This window comes from Microcebus murinus, chromosome 19, assembly GCF_040939455.1.
Source record: "Microcebus murinus isolate Inina chromosome 19, M.murinus_Inina_mat1.0, whole genome shotgun sequence".
NCBI classification, from domain to species: Eukaryota; Metazoa; Chordata; class Mammalia; order Primates; family Cheirogaleidae; genus Microcebus; species Microcebus murinus.
This window is the reverse complement of record NC_134122.1, coordinates 43,212,024-43,226,171: the sequence shown is the minus strand read 5'-3', so window position 1 is coordinate 43,226,171 and position 14,148 is coordinate 43,212,024. Positions and strand designations below refer to the sequence as shown.

The window sequence follows — 14,148 nt, the reverse complement described above, 5'->3', positions numbered from 1 at the left end:
GCTGAGGGCCTGGATGCAGCTCTTGGATGCAAACTCCAACTGAATTCTCAGAAAATACTAAGACCCCTTACAGCCATGCTGGGGTCCTGTTAGCCCTTCCTCTGGGTTCAACCGAATCCACCTGGCCAGCTGTTAATGTAGACACTTGAAATAGGCAATGCCCGATATCGGGATGGTTTACATTGCAGAAGGGCAGTGCATGGCATAATGTTTGAGGCTGGGACTTACCATGAGCAGAGCCTTCTTGGTCACTGTGACAGCTTTTTCCAGCTTCACCCCGCATTTTCTCAGATCACCCCGTGGGTGTTGGAGGGTTGTGTCTGACGATTTTTGCACTCTGGTTAGAAATGTATGAAAGATGGTCTGAATTTCTCATCCCTCCTCTAGAACAAACCTAACAGCCCAGACGTCAGCAAGCTGCTGTTATTCTGTCTCCACGAGTTGGGGGGTATTAAGCGGAGGGATTCCTGTCCCCTTCCCTGTTTTCACCTGAGATCCCAGAACCAGGCATGGACCATACACCCCGGAGTTTGCCAGGGACAAACCTGTTTAAGCCCGTCCCGGCATAATTATGAAAACACCCTCTGTTGCTTTCGAAAGTGAAAGTTGGACAACAAATTATGGAGTCACCCTCTGTATAGAGGACATCCCATTCGTGCCAGCTGTGTTCTTTTCAGATGCACAGAGAGCGTGTTAGGGCTGGAGAAGTTAGGGCTGAGAGAGGGAAGTGACTTGTCCGCACTCACACCGTGAGTCAGTAGCAGAAGCATTGAAGAGAACCCAGGAGTCTGACTAATGTGCTACTCACTCCTGCCACCACCCTGGTAAAGGGAGTAGAGAGGACAGGAGTCGTCGACAACACGCCTTGGAGGAGAGAAGCCCTCGGCGTGCCTACGCATGTGAACTGACGTCAGGAGACTTACAGAGGGGCAGGTGCAACATGACATTGCATAATGCAATGGATCCTTCGTGGGAGCCCAGGAGCTGTTGGTTGGTGGGTGAATTGAGGAGTGACAAAGCGTGACAAAGTGGCCACGGTTGGGGCGGGACAGGGGTGACGGCGGGAAGGAAAGCAGAAGGCAGGACAATCAGGGGTGGCTGCAGGGAGGAAGCAGTGAACTCCTCGCTGCTGGTCAGGTCCAGCCTGGGATGTGGTAGAGCAAGTTGTCCCCGACCTTTTTGGTACCAGGGACGGGTTTCCTGGAAGACAATTTTTCCATGGATGGGGATGGGGTGGGGGATGGTTTGGGGATGACTCAAGTGCACTACATTTACTGTGCAGTCAAACCTCTCTGCTCGTGATAATCAGCATTGGCAGCCGCTCCCCGGGGCTAGCATCACCACCTCAGCTCCACCTCAGCTCATCAGGCGTTAGATTCTCATGAGGAGCACACAACCGGGATCTCTCACATGCGCAGTTCACAATAGCGTCTGCGCTCTGCGAGAATCTAATGCCGCCGCTGATCTGATGGGAGGCGGAGCTCGGGCGCTGATGCCAGCGATGGGGAGCGGCTGTAAATACAGATGAAGCTTGCCTCGCTTGCACGCTGCTCACCTCTTGCTGTGCAGTCTGGTTCCTAACAGGCCACAGACTGGCACTGGCCCGTCACCTGGGGCTCAGGGCCTGCAATGGTAGAGGGTGTCCCGGCACCGTGCAGGCAGGAGGACCTGGGCTACCTCTAATCTGCTGTGGCACGACTTACGGGGGTTGAGCTGGCTTCTGCAAAGGAAGTCTGCCAAGGAGAAGGGGCGGGCCCTGCACGGAGGGAGGAGGTGCAGGGACAGCGGGCAGACAGCACTGCCTGGAGCAGAGGGAGATGGAAGCAAAGAAACAAAGAATGTCTGCCCAGCATCCTCATTTTTTTGGTTTTATGGGAAAATGGTGAAACTCTTTCTTGTAAGCGGCGATTACAGAGGGTGGGAGTAGGAGAGAAACCACAGTGATTTTTTTTTTTTCAGGACCGAAAAAATGTTTTCTCCAAACTAAACAATGTTAGATTGAGAAATTCAACATGGTACTTCAGGGACCTGGTGGCTCATTGTGAGGCGGAGGGCCGCCTTCCCACAGGCGCCGGCCTCAGACTCTCGTGGCTGCCTTTGGGGGCGGGGGGGGGGGGGGAGAAAGGGACACTTACATTTTTCAAGATCCAAACAGTCATGGGTCTCTTCCTGCAAAATAGCTTTGGTCGGCCTCTGGTAATGACAGTGGAGTCCCCTGTGGTAGCCCCTTTTGTGAGCCACCGCAGAACAGTGCTGGGTGCCCTCTGCCCCACCTGTTACCTGCCCAGGGCCCCTCACCTGTTACCTGCTTCCAACCAGACAGCTTTATGGCCTGCAGTGTGACTGCAGTGTGTGTCTTTTGCAAAGCTCTCAGGGGCGAGTGTTACTTTCTCTACCTGAAGGTGATTCCCCTCTGCTGAGGCCATGGGCCCATGCTTTAGGTGCTTTAGTAGCGTTAAAGAAACAAAGGAATCCCATAATTGCAAGATGAAACTTTGCCTTCAGAAAGGGATGGGAGGCCAAGTTCTTCAGGAACCACTGGAGCTGGGATCCGGGTGGTCTGGGTGGTATTAGTTCTTTAGTGTCTTCATTAAATGAAGCCATTCATTTCAGATCTGCCTTTTTTTTTTTTTAACAAAAACTGTAAGGCTCATTCAACCTTCTTTAGCAAATTACAGTGATTTTAAGCGAATAAAAAGAGTCAGTAGCCCTACCCACATTCTCCCTTGTCAGAAACAATATCTGATGAAGGGAAATATCCACAGCCTGAAGGTAAAAAACAAAACAAAACAAATCCCAGCAACTGCTCAAGTGCATATCATGAGGTTGTATTTTTATTTACATGGGGTTGAATTTTTATTCATGTGAAATCCTCATTTTCAACCATCCGATTTGTGTTAACCCACTGGATCTAAATCTAGTCAGGTCTTGTGCCTGCAGACCCCTCTAATTAGTGTGATATATCTTAAATTGTTTTCAAATTGAGGTGGCTGTGCCTCTGGTTCTTATCTGAGGAGGCCAGAGGCCTCCGGGCTACCTGCACAGCCCCACTGGCTGAGATGTTTATCTTCCAGCCCTGCTCTCTCTCCAGGGCTCTGCTGGGCAGGGCCTGAGCTCCGAAGCTTCTCTGGCTGCAGGTGGAAATCTAGGTCCTTGGCCAGCCCAGAGTGCTGGCAGGGGAGGTGCAGGTCTCAGCTCATAGGGAGGAGCAGGTACTGACCTTCTGGACAGCCAGGCATGAGGACTCCTGTGCCCACTTTGGGACTTCTGAGCTGCCGCAGGGTGTGGGAGAGCCCAGCTCTCCCCTGACTGGCCATGCATGGTGCGCACCCCAGGCCACTGCTGTGATCCTAGGACCTGTGTAGTCACTGGTGCCAATGTCCACGCTAATGACTCTAATGTCCACCTCTGTCCAGGCAAGGGCTGAATCCCAGCACCAACATAACTTTCCCCGAGCAACTTGGTTAGGCAATTGGAAAAAAAAAGAAAAAGAAAGACAGTGAGGCAAAGATACCTTCAGTGTAATCTTAGTTTTTATTATGTAAACACAGGGTGGGAGTGCTGGCCCCACCAAACCAAAAGGGTTAGTAAAACAGTGCAAAGTACCTTGCACCTTCTCAGAGGCATGTCAATATAAACTCCTATGGTGGTTCAACTCTACAAAGACAAATGATTTTTTTTTAATTCCATTTTATTCATTGGTAGTTTTTCCCTTTTTTAAAAAAAAAACATATATTGAAGGTGTACAACATATTTTGATATACATATACAGAGTGAAATGGTTAGCAGATAAGCAAATTAACATATTCATCATCTCATATAGTTCTTTTTATGTGTATATGGTAAGACCACGTAAAATCTACTCTCCTAGCAAATTTCCAGTAGACAATACAATATTAACTATAGTCTTCCTGCTGTACACTACACCTCTAGATTCATTCATCCTACATTTTTACCTTTAACCTACATCTTCCCATTTTCCCCTCTCCCCACCCCTGGTAACCACCAATCCACACTTTTCTACGTATTCAACTTCTTTTAAAAATTTCATATATAAGAGAAATCATGCAGTACTTTTCCTTATGTGTCTCGATTATTTCACTTATCCTCCAGCTTCACCGATGTTGTCCCAAATGGCAATGGCAATATCTCCTTTTTTAAGGATAAATGATATTCTATTGTGTGTGTGTGTGTGTGTGTGTGTGTGTGTATACATATATCAGAATTGCTTTATCCATTTATCAGTCGATGGGTACTTAGGTGGATTCTGTATCTTGGCTATCATGAATAATACTGCAATGAACGTGGGAGAGCAGATATTTCCACAAGATGCTGATTTCATTCTCTTTGGGTATATATCCAACAGAGGGACGGTTGAATCCCATGGTAGTTCTATTTTTAGGTTTTTGAGAAACCTCCATACTGTTTTTCATAATGACTGTACCAATTTACTTTCCCAACAACACTGTACAAGGGTTCCCTTTTCTCCACACCCTCACCAACACTTGTTATCTCTTATATTCTTGATAATAACCATCCTGATAGATTTGAGGTAATATCACATTATGGTTTTGATTTGAATTTCCCTGGTGATAAGTGATGCTGAGCACCTTGTCATATACCTTTCGGGCATTTTTATGTCTTCTTTGGAGAAATATCTATTCAGTTGCTTTGCCCCCCTTCCCTTTTTTGCAGACAGGGTCTCACTCTGTCACCTAGGCTGGAGTGCAGTGGCACTTTCATAGTTCATTGTAACCCTGAACTTCTGGGCTTAAGTGATCCTCCCAACTCAGCCACCCGAGTAGCTGGGACTATAGGTGTATGTCACCATGCCCAGCCAGCTTTGTCCATTTTTCAATCAGGTTATTTGGTTTTTCTGCTGTTGAGTTGTATGAGTTCCTTATATATTTTGGATATTAACGCCTTATCATACATATGTTTCGCAAATATTTTCTCCCTATCTGTAAGCTGTCTTTTCATTTTGTTGATGTTTTCTTTGCTGAGCAGAAGACGTTTAGTCTGATGTGGTCCCATTTGTTTATTTTTGCTTTTGTTGCCTGAGTTTTTGGTGTGGTATTCAAAAAATCATTGCCAAGGCCAATGTCAAAGAGCTTTCCCCCTATGTTTTCTTCTAGAAGTTTTATTTAGCTTCAGATCTTAATATAGGTCTTTAATCTATTTTGAGTTGACTTTTTGTGTATGTTGTAAGATAAGGGTCTAATTTCGCTCATTTGCATGTGGATTTTCTGTTTTCCCATCACCCTTTATTGAAGTGACTATCTTTCCTCCATTGTGTCCTCTTGGTGCTCTTGTCAAAAATTAGTTAATTGTATATACTTGGGTTTATTGCTGGGCTCTCTATTCTGTTCCATTGATCTATGTATCTGTTTTTTATGCCAATATCATACTGTTTTGATTACTATAGCTTTGTTGTATAATTTGAAATCAGGATGTAGATGCCTCCAACTTTGTTTTTCTTTCTTAGGATTACTTTGGCTATCTGGGGTCTTTTGTAGTTCTATACAAATTTAACAATTGTTTTTCCTAGTTCTATGAAAAGTGTCATTGGAATTTTGATAGAGATTACGTTGTACCTGTATATTGCTTTGGGTAATATGGACATTTTGATAATATTAATTCTTTCAATCCATGACATAGGATATCTTTCCATTTATTTGTGTCATCATAAATTTCTTTTATCAATGTTTTATAGTTTTCAGTGTTCAGAACTTTCACCTCCTTGGTTAAATTTATTCATAAGTATTTTATTCTTTTTAATGCTATCAGACATGGAATTGTTTTCTTGATTTGTGTTTTGGATAGAATTGTTATTGATATAAAGAAATACAACCAATTTTTTATATGTAGATTTTGTATTCTGCAACTTTACTGAATTCATTTATTAGTTCTAACAGTTATTTATTTTTCTTTTGTGGAATCCTTGGGATTTTCTACATATAGGTTGTGTCACCTATAAACAGGGATAAGTTTACTTCTTCCTTTTGGATGTTTTTGGATGCTTTTTGGATGCTGTTTTGGATGCTTTTTTTTCTTATCTGATTGCTCTGGCTAGTACTTTCAGCATTATGTTGAATAGAAGTGGCAACAGTGTGCATCCTTGCCTTTTACAGGACCTTAGTGGAAAAGATTTCTGTTTTCCCCATTGATTATGATGCTGTGTGAGGAATTTTCATAAATGGCCTTTATTATGTTCAGGAAATTTCCTTCTATACCTAAAGGTTTGAGAATTTTTAATCATGAAAAGATGTTGAATGTTGTCAAATGCTTTTTCTGTATCTATAGAGCACTTTGTGAAAGTGACTTGCAGAGTGGTTATCCTTAGTGCACTGATCCAAAAAATGATCATGTGGTCAAGAACTGACAAATAAGTCAGGAACTGACAAATAAGCATTTGCACAAATAAGCACTATGTTGTGGGTCATTTGTAATGCATCAATGGATAGCAGAAAGAACCATGATCCCAAATGTGTGTGTGCGTGTGTGTGTGTGTGTGTGTGTGTGTGTGTGTGTGTGTGTGAAATTGAGAGAGAGAGAGAGGCCCTTGAACAACATGGGCTTGAACTACACAGGTCCAGTTATACACAGATTTTTTTGGGGGGGGTCTGCCACCCTTGAGACAGGAAGACCAAGCCCTCCTCTTCCTCCTCCTCAGCCTACTCAACATGAAGATGATGAAAATAAAGACCTTTATGATGATCTACTTCCACTTAAAAAATGATCTCAGAGAGGCTGGGGGTGGATAGACAGATTAGCTTAGCTTCCAAGGTAGGGAATATATCTGCTCGTAGTGAGAATTTATATATTGGGCCTTCTTAATTTTTTCTCCTTTCCCAAAGCTAAACTGTAGCTTCTGCCTTAATTCTAGGACACTATCATTATCTACCCAAAGTGGTCAGCATTTAGACATACAATGAGTATGGATCAGGTGAAAGTAGTGAATGTAGCTTGAAAAAGATGAAAAGAAGGGCTATTCAACAAATGGTATTGGAACAAGTAGACAGCCATTTGGAAAAATAAATTAAAACTGAGCTGATTCTTACCTTACTCTTTACTTCCAATAAATTCCATGTGAATAAAAAACTAAAGGCAAAATTTGAAACCATAAGATTTAAAAATCATGGGTACATTTATTGACAATATCTGTATGGGGAAGTCACTTCTGGTGTAGAATCCATAGATTTTAGAAATTATAAATTTAATATCATAAAAGTATACATACTTTTGTATGACAAAATTACCTTTTAAAAAAGTGACAAATCAGGGAAAATATTTGCAACGTATATGAGAAACACATGTTTAATTTCCTTAAATTGCAAAGAGCTGGTACAAATCACTAAAGAAAAGCTGGTATGAATCAATAAATAAAAAATTGGGCATGGAATATGAATGGGCAGTTCAAAAGAAAAATAATGCAAGTTTCCAATAAGCACATTCAGTTGAAATTAAGGATGCATATCCAAATTATAACAGGATGCCATTTTTCACTTGATCGGCAAAGACTGTAAAGTTTTATAATAATTAGTGCCTGTAAAGATATGTGGAGAAAGAAATTCACAAATATTGTTATAGGAACTGTCAATTGGTGGTCATTTTGCCAATATTGATAGGCTCTTCTGAGAGCAATTTAGCAATATGAATCATAATTTTCATTGTACATTTACTTTGATCCAGGAGTTCACTGCCTGAATTTAGCCTACAACTACATTGGCTTAAATTATGCCAAGATATATAGGATAAAGATATACATTACAGCATTGTTTATAACAGCAAAATACCTGGAATTCATCTACATATCTATCAACTGAGACTGGTCAGACAATAGAACTTTATGAAGCAGTTTTAATAAAAGTCTAAAAGTTGATTGGTAGATACTGATTCAGAGGAACTTTGATTTTTTATTAAGTAGAAAATAAAAAAGCAAGGCCAAGGGAAAAATATTTAGCAATATCTGACAAAGTTTTTAAATTGTGCATCTCATTAGAAAAAATTGGGGGGCACATTCCCCAATGTATTTATTTATTTATAGAATATAAAACATCTGCATACATGTCTATAGATAGACTTGTATGTATAGAAATAGATACAAAAATAGAGTAAATGGGGTAAATTAAAACAAAAACATAAGCTCTAATATTTTTTTCTCATCCCTGAGTTGTTTTAGTTTTTTCTCAGCCCTGACATTCGTATATGCATGCACTTATTCCACATTAGCGTGGAGTGAGCATATCATTGTGGAAGTTTAAAAATATGTCTGCAAATTTTTTGACACTTCTTCCATTGGGAGACAAAGCCCCCTTCATGCTAAGTAAGCTTTTGTGATTGTTTTGACCAGTAGGGTATGGGAGAAATGATAATATGTGATTCTGAGTCTAGATTATAAAAACTAATGCAGCTTCTGCCTTGTTGCTAAAATACTTGTTCTAGAAGCCTTTAGCTGCTAAGAGGAAAGCATGAGGTCACTGTGGTGTGAGGAAGACCAACCTAACACAAATGAGAAGATCGTGGGGAGAGAGAGACGTCCCCAGGTGCTCCTGCTCCAGCCTCTGTCTGTTGGCCAGTGAGGAAACAGAACAAAGCCAGCCTGCTGAGCCCTTCCCACATTCCTGATGCACAGAAGTCAGGAGCAAGAACAAAACACTTGGTATTGTTTAAACCACTATGTTGTGGGTGATTTGTAATGCATCAATGGATAGCAGAAAGAGCCATGATCCCAAATGTGTGTTTGTGTGTGTGTGTGTATGAAAGAGAGAGAGAGAGAGAAAGAGAGAGAGAGAGAGAGAGAGAGAGAAAGAGAGAGAGAGAGAGAGAGAGAGAGAGAGAGACCCTTGAACAGCATGGTCTTGAACTACACAGGTCCAGTTATACACAGATTTTTTTTTTTTTTTGCCTCTGTCACCCCTGAGACAGGAAGACCAAGCCCTCCTCTTCCTCCTTCTTCTTAGCCTACTCAACATGAAGATGATGAAAATGAAGACCTTTATAATGATCTACTTCCACTTAAAATATAGTAAATATATTTTCTCTTCCTTATGATTTTCTTAACAACATTTTCATTTCTCTAGCTTACTTTATTATAAGAACCCTGTGTATATCCTATATAACATAAAAATAGGTGTAATCAACTGTTTGTTATTGGTGATGCTTCTGGTCAACAGTAGGCTATTAGTGATTAAGTTTTGGGCGAGTCAAGAGTTATATGGAGATTTTGACTGTGTGGGTGTTCAGTGTCCCCAACCCCTGCCTTGTTCAAAGGTCAACTGTATGTATATATGTGTGCACACATACATATATGTGTGTGTGTATATATATATATATATATATTTGTATATATTCAAGTGTATATGTACATTTGCTGGACTTTGCATAATTTTGAAGGAGTAGAGAACAGAAGGAACTAACTGCTAGAGGTGGTTATTTTTGGCATGGTGGACCAAAAGGCAGGGAAGTTGTCATGGTTAATTTTAGGTCTTAACTTGACTGGATTAAGGGATACCTAGAGAGGTGGTAACGCATTATTTCTGGGTGTGTCTATGCTAGAGTTTCCAGAGGAGACTGGCATGTGGGTTGGTGGACTGGGTGGAGAATACCTGCCCTCAGGTATTTGGGACTCCCATCAGCAGCACCCTGGGTTCTCTGGCCTGTGGCCCCAGAATGAGAGTTACACTGTTGGCTTCCCTGGTTCTGGGGATTCTGGACTTGAACTGAGCTGTGCTACCAGCATCCCAGGGTCTTCAGCTTGCAGACGGCCTATCATGGGACGTCTCAGCCTCCTTAACCACGTAAGCCAAATCCCCGATAAATCCCCTGTCATCTATCTATCCATCTCCTAGTGGTTCTGCCTTTCTGGAGAACTCTGACTAATACAGAGGTCATCTTTGTTAGAAATGGAATGTTAATTCTGTATTGTTGCTTGCATGATCTATCATTTTTTCTTGGATATCTTTTGAAAATTTTACTTGAAGAGTGAGGCTTGGGAGGAGACAATCCTTTTATCTACTATTATTAGCTTTTCTAAAGTCTGAGGACATGGATTTCCTGCACAGTATCAACTTGGGCTGAGCAATACTAATGTGCTTAAGACAAACCCTAGTTTGTCTAACCCTAGGTATTAATCATGTAGTCTCTGAAGTCAGACTGTCCACATCCTGGCTCCACTGTTACCTACCCTCCCTGAACCCTGGTTTCCTCCTCTGTAAAGTGCACAAAATACTAGTATCTACCTATATATTAGTTATCTATCACTGCATAATAAATTACCCCAGAACTTAGCAGCTTGAACCAATAAACATGTATTAACTACAATTTCTGGGTGCTATGAATCCAGATATGACTCAGCTGGCAGTTTCTGGCTCCAAGCATTTCACAAGGTTGCAAGCTGTTGTCTGAGGATGTGGTCTCATCTGAAGGTTTGACTGGGGTAGGATCCTCTTCCAAGTCCATGTATGTGGTTGTTGGCAGGATTCCATTTATTGAAGGCTAAGGGACTGAGGGTCTCACTTCCTCGCTGTCTGTTGCTCAGTGTCTCCTCAGTTCTTTGCCACATAGACCTGTCTATAGGGCAGCTCATAGCATGGCAGTGGAGCACCCAAGACAAGAAGCCACAGTCTTTTTACAACCTAATCTTGAAGGTGATATCCCATTACTTCTACATACTCTATTCATTACAGACAAGTATATAGAATCCAGTCCACACTCAAAGCAAAGTTATCATTTTACAAGGAGTGACTGCCAGGAGGTGAGGGTCACCAGACGCCATTTTAGAGACTGCCAAGCACAGCCCTTCACAGAGTGGTCGTGAGGATTAAACGAATTAATGTCTTAAACAAATGGCAATGTTTAAAACATAGTATTTGCTCAATAAGTGGAAGATCTTATTAATATTATAGATTTCTGTCCATGTTTAACATTTTTTTTTTTTGAGACAGAGTCTCGCTTGTTGTCCAGGCTAGAGTGAGTGCCGTGGCATCAGCCTAGCTCACAGCAACCTCAAACTCCTGGGCTCAAGCAATCCTACTGCCTCAGCCTCTCGAGTAGCTGGGACTACAGGCATGCACCACCATGCCCAGCTAATTTTATATATATATATTAGTTGGCCAATTAATTTCTTTCTATTTATAGTAGAGACGGGGTCTCACTCAGGCTGGTTTCGAACTCCTGACCTTGAGCAATCTGCCCGCCTCGGCCTCCCAGAGTGCTAGGATTACAGGCGTGAGCCACCGCGTCCGGCCCATGTTTAACATTAAATGCACTTTTCAGCAATAAATTTGCAGTGAGACTTCAGTGAAGCCTTTTGGCCAGAAATGTACTGACTTATCCACACAGGGGTTTTCTCCGAATGCCCCGAGCAGCACTGACTCAAGAGCAGCCCCTGCCCGGTCCTGACCCTGCCACAGCTTTGGGCCCTCTCAGTTCAGTGCAGCTCATCCCTTATTCAGTTACTGAGTACTAGCGCCTGCCACGAGATGCGAACGCAGGTAGGGGCTGGGGACCCAGGAGTGAACCGGGTAGGCGTGGCTTCTGCCTTCACGGAGTGTGCAGGTTAGCAGGGAGGATGCAGGCAAGAGCAAAGGCAACCTCAGCTGGGAGGCCGAGGCGGGCAGATCGCTCAAGGTCAGGAGTTCGAAACCAGCCTGAGCAAGAGCGAGACCCCATCTCTACTATAAATAGAAATAAATTAATTGGCCAACTAAATATAGAAAAAAAAACTTAACCGGGCATGGTGGCGCATGCCTGTAGTCTCAGCTACTTGGGAGGCTGAGGCAGGAGGATTGCTTGAGCCCAGGAGTTTGAGGTTGCTGTGAGCTAGGCTGATGCCACAGCACTCACTCTAGCCTGGGCAACAAAGCGAGACTCTGTCTCAAAAAAAAAAAAGGCAACCTCAGCCCTTCCTAGGGACTCTTCCTACTGGTAACAAGGAAGGTATACACCTAAATGATTGCCCCTCCCTTACTACTTCAATAATTAGGGGTAAGTAGGAGATTTATTATTACTTATTATATTTACCTTCAGAAATATTTAAGTGAAACATGTTTTATATTTACAGTGTTATATTTTATATTTACAGTGTTATATTTATGAAATTTATTGACACCAGGTGTGCCCTCGTTCCAGGTGAGGCAGGAAAGTAAACTACTTGCCACCGTCATGGGCTTGGGTTCACAGTGGAGGTGACAGCTTGGTTTCCTAGGAGACTTAACTCTGAGTGCGGGGAGGACAGAGCTAGAGCACACGTGAGCATGGCCATCTTCTCCAGGCGTTCAGCTGTTCTTTGTAGGAGCATTTCTGCAGTCTTAAAAAGCACATATTCATGCATTCAACAATTATTTAATGTTTAATTATTAAATAATAATTATTTAATATTTAATAAGCAATTTAATAATTATTTAAATAATATTTATTATTTATTTAATGGTTATTTAGTATTTAATTATTTAATAAACAATTGCTATTTTGGGGTACTCTTTGGATCCTCCTATCTCTAAATTCCCAAGACTACGTTCCCTCAAGTCACTGTCCTCCAGCACAGCTTTCAAGACTATGAGTTGGGCTCTTCCTCTCCTCGGCATGCCCAGCCCAGCATAAGGTGTAGAACAGAACAGAAAACCATCAGAGTGGGCTTTGAATCAGTCGCAGGGACAAAAGCAATATTCCTAAAACCACTCAACAAGCACTGAGACAGGGCAATGTAATATATTTATAATTACAAAACATTTTAGGCATTTTCTTATGATTCCCACTTTGTGTGTAGGAAAACTGAGAAAGAAAGAGAAAGCAACTTATATGAGGCACATCCTCCAGAGCAAGCTGACCCAAAGTCTTTATGAGGTGAGATGGGAGATGATTCATAATTATTATGAACAAACATCAAGCCAACTTCAGTATAAAGGTTACCCCTTATCTTACCTAAACTCTGTAGTGTTAAAATTTATTCAGTCAATCAAAAAGTGATTTTTTAGCACCACTCTATGCAGCTACTATTCTAAGCTCAAGTTTTGTCATGTTGTCTCAATTTTCTCCTTATAATATTTATATCCAATAAACACTTCTCAAAAAACCCACTAGGTTACAAAGCTATAATCTGTAACCTATCGTACATTCCTGAAAAAACAAAGCCTCAGTTGGCAAGATCAAGAACTCATTTAAAAAATAGGGTTTAGAATACAAAAAATTAGAATAGTATTATGTGTGAGTAATCACACACAGCTATCTACATGTAAAAATACGTACACAAAACAAAAATTCTGGAAGACAATCAATTCTGAAACAAGTTCTGACTGTATTAAAGAACTGCTCTGCTGTAAATGTTCTCTCCTTAATCCCCTTCGGGCATTTGGTATGTATCTGCGGCATCCTGATGGCATCTTGATGGTATCATCATGTGGTATCATTTTCTAAGGCATGTTCTCCAGCTATGTAAGCTATGTGTTCTTCCATGTTTATAAACTAGCCCTTACAGGCTTGAGGTTAACATGTTCTTGCACTCACATCCTCCCTTGCTTTTTATTTGTGCAAATCTCAGCAAAATCTTGTAGAACTCTATTGGTCAGCTTCACTGCCTAACAAATAACCCCCAAATCTCAGTAGCTTCCATCAGTAATTTTATTTCTCACTGTGGGTCTGCTGTGGCCCTGTCCATGTAGTTCTCACCCCGGAACGCAGCTGAAGAAGCAGCCCCTATCTAGGACAGGTTGTTCTCTTGGAAGAACGCAGAAGATCCAGAGACCGAGCTGAACCACACAATTGCATCTAAACTTTCTGCTAAGAGGTGGCTTATATTGCGTCTACTCACATGTCATTAGCCAAAGCAAATCACATGACCCAGTTGACAGTGAGGCATGAAAGTACACTCTCCTTATAGGGAGGCCTTGCATAGGTAGGGATGTATAATCCTTTTAAACGAGAAAGCACAAATAATTGAGAACAAATCTATAATCCACTACAGTAACAACTCGGCCATTTTCCAAAATATTGAGGACCTTAACAGCACATTGTTTCTGGATTTACATTTCTGTCCATTCATTGAGGGCTGGGACATAGGCAGTTCCCCAATGTTGGCACACACAGCCTACAGGAAAGGAAAGTCATTATCGTGAAGGACGCTGAACTAAGCCCAGCGTTTGTTAAAAG

General features: G+C 41.9%; 1 long non-coding RNA gene across 1 annotated transcript; it reads left to right on the top strand.

The window, feature by feature from the left end:
- Window positions 1-581: 581 nt before the first annotated feature.
- On the top strand, window positions 582-9,300 carry LOC142862400 (uncharacterized). Its single transcript, XR_012913456.1, has 3 exons — window positions 582-994; window positions 8,446-8,662; window positions 8,929-9,300. It is a non-coding gene; the product is annotated as an uncharacterized LOC142862400 (long non-coding RNA).
- The last annotated feature ends 4,848 nt before the right edge of the window (window positions 9,301-14,148 follow it).